This window comes from Rhagoletis zephyria, unplaced genomic scaffold (assembly GCF_001687245.7).
Source record: "Rhagoletis zephyria isolate East Lansing unplaced genomic scaffold, Rhagoletis_zephyria_1.1 Rzeph_scaffold_02213, whole genome shotgun sequence".
In the NCBI taxonomy this organism is placed as follows: domain Eukaryota; kingdom Metazoa; phylum Arthropoda; class Insecta; order Diptera; family Tephritidae; genus Rhagoletis; species Rhagoletis zephyria.
In genome coordinates, this window is record NW_016159297.1 from 53,211 (window position 1) to 59,909 (window position 6,699).

The following is a 6,699-nucleotide window of genomic DNA, read 5'->3' on the forward strand; positions in this document are numbered from 1 at the left end:
ATTCAGATCAAAATAGACAACCACTCTATAGAACAGGTAAATCAAATCAGCTTCATAGATCGTACACTAAAGTCTTCTCTTACAGTAACTGCGCACTACAAAAAATTAATTGAAAAAGCATCCAATAATGTCCAACTAATCAGAATGATCACGACGGTCAAAGCAGGAGTCACACCAAAGATTGCGGTTAATCTATACAAAAGCCTGGTTAGATCTAAAATTGAAATAGCGCGGTCCACGACACATGATTTGCCCAAAGCCACTTACACCAAAATCAAGGCATTCCAAAACAATACCTTATGTATGTAGATGCTTAGGCCTAACCCCGTCGACTCAAACTCACAATATTTATCTGTTAGCAAATGAATTTGAACCTAGGGAGAGGGAACAACTTCTTACCAGTCGGGAATTACTAAAACTCAAAATGACTAACAGCACTGTTTACAATACTGTCATGCAAAATAGGCAATTAAACTCCAGCTACTCGGCAGTTTACTACCAATTTAAAGACATTTTTAATAAAGTAAGCACAGAAACTCGGTATACAATGAATAAACAGCTAAAAATAACAAAAAATTTGCTTTCAGGTAAAAAATCAGATATGCCTAAAGAACAGTTAAATCCGAATACAATAGGTTAATGCATGGCTATAGGGATAGAGACTTTACAATTTTTGCGACAGATGCGTCAGGAGGAGAGAAGTCGATGGGATGCGGTGTATACAATGCCACGCATAAACAGAAATTTCTTTTTTGCATAGATTTCAGGACGTCAGTTTTCGGGGAGATGTGGGCAATAGCAAAAGCAATTGACTTAGCAATAGAAGACAAACGTGGAAAAATAGTAATTTTCACGGATAGTCTAACGGCCTGCCACCTTTTAGAAAAAAGTGAGTCTAATAATTTCATAACAGCCAGGATTCACAATGCACTTAATAGTAGCAAGATATTGTGTGAAATTGTCTGGACACCTGGACATGTGGGTATCGAAATAAACGAGACAGCAGATTACTTAGCTAAGTGGGCAGTCGACGTTGGTGCTCCAGTAACAGTCGAACTCACCCCTGAAGAAGCAGAAAGACAAATTAACATCAAGCTCAGAGAAGAATGGAATACCCAGTATAACACTGACGGAGTTTTTCCCAGAGATACCAAATAAGCCTTGGTATCATAACTCAACACTTGACGCTAGCGAAATAAAGACAATTAACAGACTCTTGACGGGTCACACTTATGACAAGGTCTATTTAAACAGGATCAAAATAGTTGATTCCAACGTTTGCGAAGTATGTCATACAGTATAAGATTATTCCCACATGATCTTTGTTTGCAATAAATACAGTACAATAAGAAATAAGTACGATGCAGTTAAAAATCACACGGATGGCACAGAAATTTTAAAAAAGCGGGACTTTAAAACTCTCAGAGAGTTATGTAACTTTATAAAAGAAGCTGAAATTGATATTTAATTGGAAAAAATAAATAAAAATAAAATAATAAATTTAACTCGTTTTTTCAAAAAACCAGACAATAATAAAATCTTAAATATAAACATAAGTTCAAACACATATACATACGTATATGTATAAGGCTGTTGATTTAATTATAAGTTATATGAACTAATCACCTACTCAAATGGTACCTGATAAATATTTCAATTACTTAATTGTATCGTTCTAGTTAGCACCTGAAGGGGCCAATACACGATTTGTGATTCTGTTTTTTTTTGTTTTGGTTTTTTGTTTTGTTTTTTTTTGTTTTGTTTTTTTTTGTTTCGTTTTTGCTCATTGCACGCGCTGGAAGTAGGCAGTATTTTGCCTAACGCGAATATATGTCGCAATCGGTATACATTGTTTGCAACGTTGCATCACGTACTGCCTAACAAGGCAATCGCTTGTATAAAACGCCATCCAAGCTCAATTAGAGCCGACCGAGTAATCGCGCGGCGAAAGCTATACCAATCCAAGGAGTGGAGCTCGAAGAAGCTAACAAGCAGCTGTTCCTGACGACTACTGGAAATTGCACTACATCAAACAAACTGAGTTTGAATACCCTGGCCTTGTCGGCATACTAGCCCAGCCATCACATTTCTTTTGACAACACAAAAAAAACAAAATGTGGACAAGAAGGAGAAATGTATAAATTATTTTACAAAGAGCCGAAATGCAAGGGTTGCTTACAATATGTGAATCATAAATTTCGAGCAGCAGTAGGATCATCCAAAGCCTTACCCCGGAATGCTAATATACTTTTAGTGTTTGATGGCAGTGCACAAGCTGTTGTGCTATTAGATATTCTACAAAAGGCACACACAGAAACAAGTTTTAAAAGGCTGCATTGTGATTTTAAAATTCTCTTTATTGATGATTGCGCTCTGACTCCAAGGCACATAAGGGCATCGAATTCTATTAGTTACGTTCAAAAAGTGCAAGAACTTTTTTTGAGTTATAAAGGTCCAGAGGCTTATATTATTAATTTAAGTTGTGAAGAACACCAGAAACCATTTGATATTATCAATTTAGGGTCGTACTTGTCCCGAGGAACGGACAGAGAAATAGTATTTACGAATACTTTGCTTAATATTCGATCATCAACTAGCCGCAGCGAGGTTATAAAGGTGCATCGTAATAAATTGATCACATCTGTAGCGCAGGGTCTAAATTGCAAATATGTCTTTATACCTTCGATTAATGTCAATATAGCAGCTGATCTATTGGCAGCGATCGTACTTGGGCGTGACAACGACGCTGCTTTGGATGTTGCATTCCTTGACGATCGTATGGGAAATGGTGTAAAGTTCATGCGCCCTATTAAAGATCTAAGCGAATGGGAAGTCATGCTGTACATGCACGGTAAAGGCTTAAAACCGATCAAAACACCTTTTAATTCCCAATCAACAGTGTCGCAAGTTTGCAAGGCGTTCGGAACTATTGATACAAAATCTACAAAAAAATTACGATTCAACGGTTTCAACAATATTTCGTACCGGATGTAAAATAGCATCGAATAGTTATACCAGACCAGATGAAAAAGAGCTATCCAATGAAATTGGGGGCTGTAATAGCAGATTTGATTTATGCAGATTTTGTAATTCCTTGATTGTAGAAAAATCTTCGACCCTTTTGGCGGTGGAGTATTCACGCTTAGTGTCTAACGTCGCTTTCTGATCTAAAAACTTTTTTTGATATGGACAGCGAACAAAAGGAAAGTCTATGCCACATGTGTAATAATATACAACGCGACTGAGATTTAAAATTGATTTAATATTCATTTATTACATATGTATATGCCTACAGACGAGAGTTGTGAAAAACCAATTATTTTAATTTTATGCAAATAAAAATTTTATTCATTAGTTCTGAAAAATATAATGCTAATAAAATTTTTTTGTATTAAATTATTCAAACTTATGCTAATGAAAAATTGTAGTGCATTAAAATTATTGGCAATTATCTTCGTGGGCTTTCAACCCCTAAAATGTACCACAATTGTTCTGGACCCCAGTAACAAGAATCCGAAAGCGGAAATTAACTTATTTTACCTGATCAAAAGTTGTTAACAAAAAACTTCCACAATAGCACCTTTTTTATTCCCTTACTACACCCACACAAACGCACAAATTGTCCATATTTCACCATACATACAACAACAATACTTCATTTTAGCCATATATGTCAAAATATCGCTAAATATATCACTAAAAACTTATATATTTTATTCATTATAATGTAAACAATTTTGGTGTGCTCAACGCAAAATTCACCCATGATTCAATAATTAAACATGAAACATGACTCAATAGGAGCGTTCCTTATCTCCCAGAAATAGTCAGAAAAAGTCCGAAGTAGTCAGATTTAGTCCAAAAGCGTTCCTTAACTCGGAAATGACAGCAAAAATGAGAGAGCAACACTCAGTGAGAGGACTCTCATCAGTCCGCAGTAGTCAGATTTAGTCAGAAGAATTTTTTCTGGCAAAATCCTGAAAAGTTTCAAACTCAACTGAATTTAAATTAACGGAAATACGCAAAAGTGAGAATAATCTAAAAAGTAGAAAAACTTAATTGAAATTGGAAGGAGGCGAAAAATAATTGATATAGTAAGTGTTTATTGTGTTTGTGCTTGTGTGAATGTGTTTGGTACATACATTTCCATTCTTATGTGATGTTAGCTTTGTTGTTGCCATTCTTTGGACTAAAAATTTGGTTTTTTGCGTTCCTTTCCTTTTCTGTTATTCTCTTTTAGTGAGCGCATTTTGCTTACGCTCTGGCATTTTGGCACTTTGATTTGCTTGACCTTGGTTTGTCGGTCCAAACAGGAATCTTTATTTAGGGTTGATGGATAGCGCGTTTCCAATGGATGGTGGCAAGAAAGTGGCTGACTTACGAGTAATGATTTTGTATTACCGGCTTATGGTGACTCAATTGCTGTTAAATGAATAGTCCAGATTTGATGCTCACAACTTCTTTATTCTATGCAAGAACATGGCTGGGGATTTGCCGGAAGGAATTTCCACTGAGGGGTGAGTATCGACTCCCCGCATGTCGCCAGCTTTTAATACAAGCTTTTAATCCACTTTAATTACTTGGTTGTAATTCCGTTCTTGCGAGGGCTGATGAGTGTGGTTCGCTCCGTGTCCAATTCCAAAAAGAAAAGATATTTTTCTAGCCTCGTGGTATGTGACCACCGATTCTTTTATCGTATGTCAGTGTGGGCGTTTTCATAGTGGCCATGTCAATTCGTGTCTATACCGATATGATGGTTCTTGTCTTGAATAACTATTGGTTACGTACATTAATCTGGCAATCCCCTCCATTTTGAAGTTTAGCTTTGACAGTTTTGTTATGTTTACATTTCTTATAATCGTTCTTATGTCTATTATTTGGGCAATAAAAAATAATAGATCATTATCCCCCTCTCATTTTCAGCGGTTTCAGCGATTCACGGGCTGTGGTTTGATCGACGTTAGACCTTACATCGAAATCGTTCTACATGATCTTCATCAACCCCATCCTGACTCGTTCAGTTTCCGTGAAACATAGGCTCTAATTTTTGGTGGGGCTAGTTTTTGTGCATAGCCCTCTCCGGCCACGGACTGTTTAGGATTGGGAATATACACTTCCGAGCCTATCTCGAAATGGCGTTCTCTTTTGCGGGTCAATGCCCGTTGTGCGGTTTGNTTCGTTCGCTTTTGCGGGTAAATGCCCGTTGCGCGGTTTGTTGATATTGTTCGAACTGTTTGTCTCGAATTTCATCAGCCAGAACTTTACGCTGTTCCACATCCTGTGTATGGTATGGATTTACATCCAATAATAATTTATATTCGTTTCCATCTTTCACATATTCACGACCAGTGTGCAGGAAATATGGCGTGTAGCCCGTGGCTGAATGCACTGAAGTGTTAATATCATGAATAACACGAGAAAGATGGTGTTCCCAGGAGGAATGTTCAAGAAGGTCAGCCATGTGAGCACGTAATCCAAGTTTAATGCTTTTGTTTGTCGCCTCGACCTGATTGGCTTGTGGATGGTACAAAGGCGTTTTCATGTGTTTGATGTTATAATCGGCGCAAAGCTGTGCGAAAGTTTGACTGATGAATTGAGTACCATTATCTGATATAATGAGTTCGGGGCAGCCATTCACCGTGAATATATGTCGAAGATAATTGACTTACATGTTTGGCCAGTAATAGCATTGTGAGATACGTCTATAAGTTTTCCAAAAACCCTGATGCGAATGTTGGTTATGATTTTCATCGAGGACTTTTGCTCTGTCAGAAGATGGTACACAAAGTGTCCACAGTATTTCCGCACTTTGATTGGAAAATTTCAATCGATGATATAGAAGGTTGTTCTCGATTTTATATCTATCTAATGGTTGTTTTGAGGCCATGGCATGCATTTTGTTGTACCATTTATCGCACGTGTTTGGGTCAATGTTGATCACGGATGTGATTGGGATACGATTAACGTGAAAATTACTCGGAAGGTCAATTGGATTTCTACGAACGATGTTGAGAAGAGCAAAAGAACGAGATAAGGCGTCAGGAAGTTCCAAATGTTTTCCTGGTTTATGAATAATTTTGAGATCGTATAGTGAAAATCGGATCGCCCAACGGCATAATTGGCCAGTTGGTTCTTTGAGAGTTTGTAGCCAGCGCAAAGCTGCATGGTCCGTTACCACAACCAATTCACGACCCTCAAAATATGGACGGAACTTTTCGACCGCTAAGAGAACGGCTAGGCATTCCCGTTCGGATGCTGTGTAATTTTGTTCGGCTTTCGAGGATTTCTTAGAAAAATACTGAACCACACGTTCATTCCCATCATGTTCTTGTACTAGAACAGCTCCCGCTGTGATAAGCGAGGCATCGGTATAAACCTTGAATGGTTTTGAATAATCGGCCATAGTCAGAACGGGAGTGGTAGTTAAACACTCTTTGAGTCTGAGAAAGGCTTGTTCAGCAGCGGTATTCCATTCAATGGGTCCTTTTCGGTTTCCTTTATACAATTCACAAAGGGGAGCTGTGATCTCCGAAAAATTTGGAATAAATTCACGGTACCAGCCTGCTGCACTAACGAACCCTCTGACTTCTTTTGCCGTTTTGGGCCGTGCAAATTCAACAATCGCTCGAATACGAGATGGATTCGCAGATAAACCCTGTTGAGACAAAACGTAGCCCAGGAATTCCAATCGTTTACAAC

The 6,699-nt window shown here is 37.8% G+C and overlaps 1 pseudogene; it reads left to right on the forward strand.

Annotated features, from left to right (window-relative positions):
* Positions 1-2,024: 2,024 nt before the first annotated feature.
* LOC108366287 (cytoplasmic tRNA 2-thiolation protein 2-like) lies at positions 2,025-3,240 on the forward strand (annotated as a pseudogene).
* Positions 3,241-6,699: the final 3,459 nt, after the last annotated feature.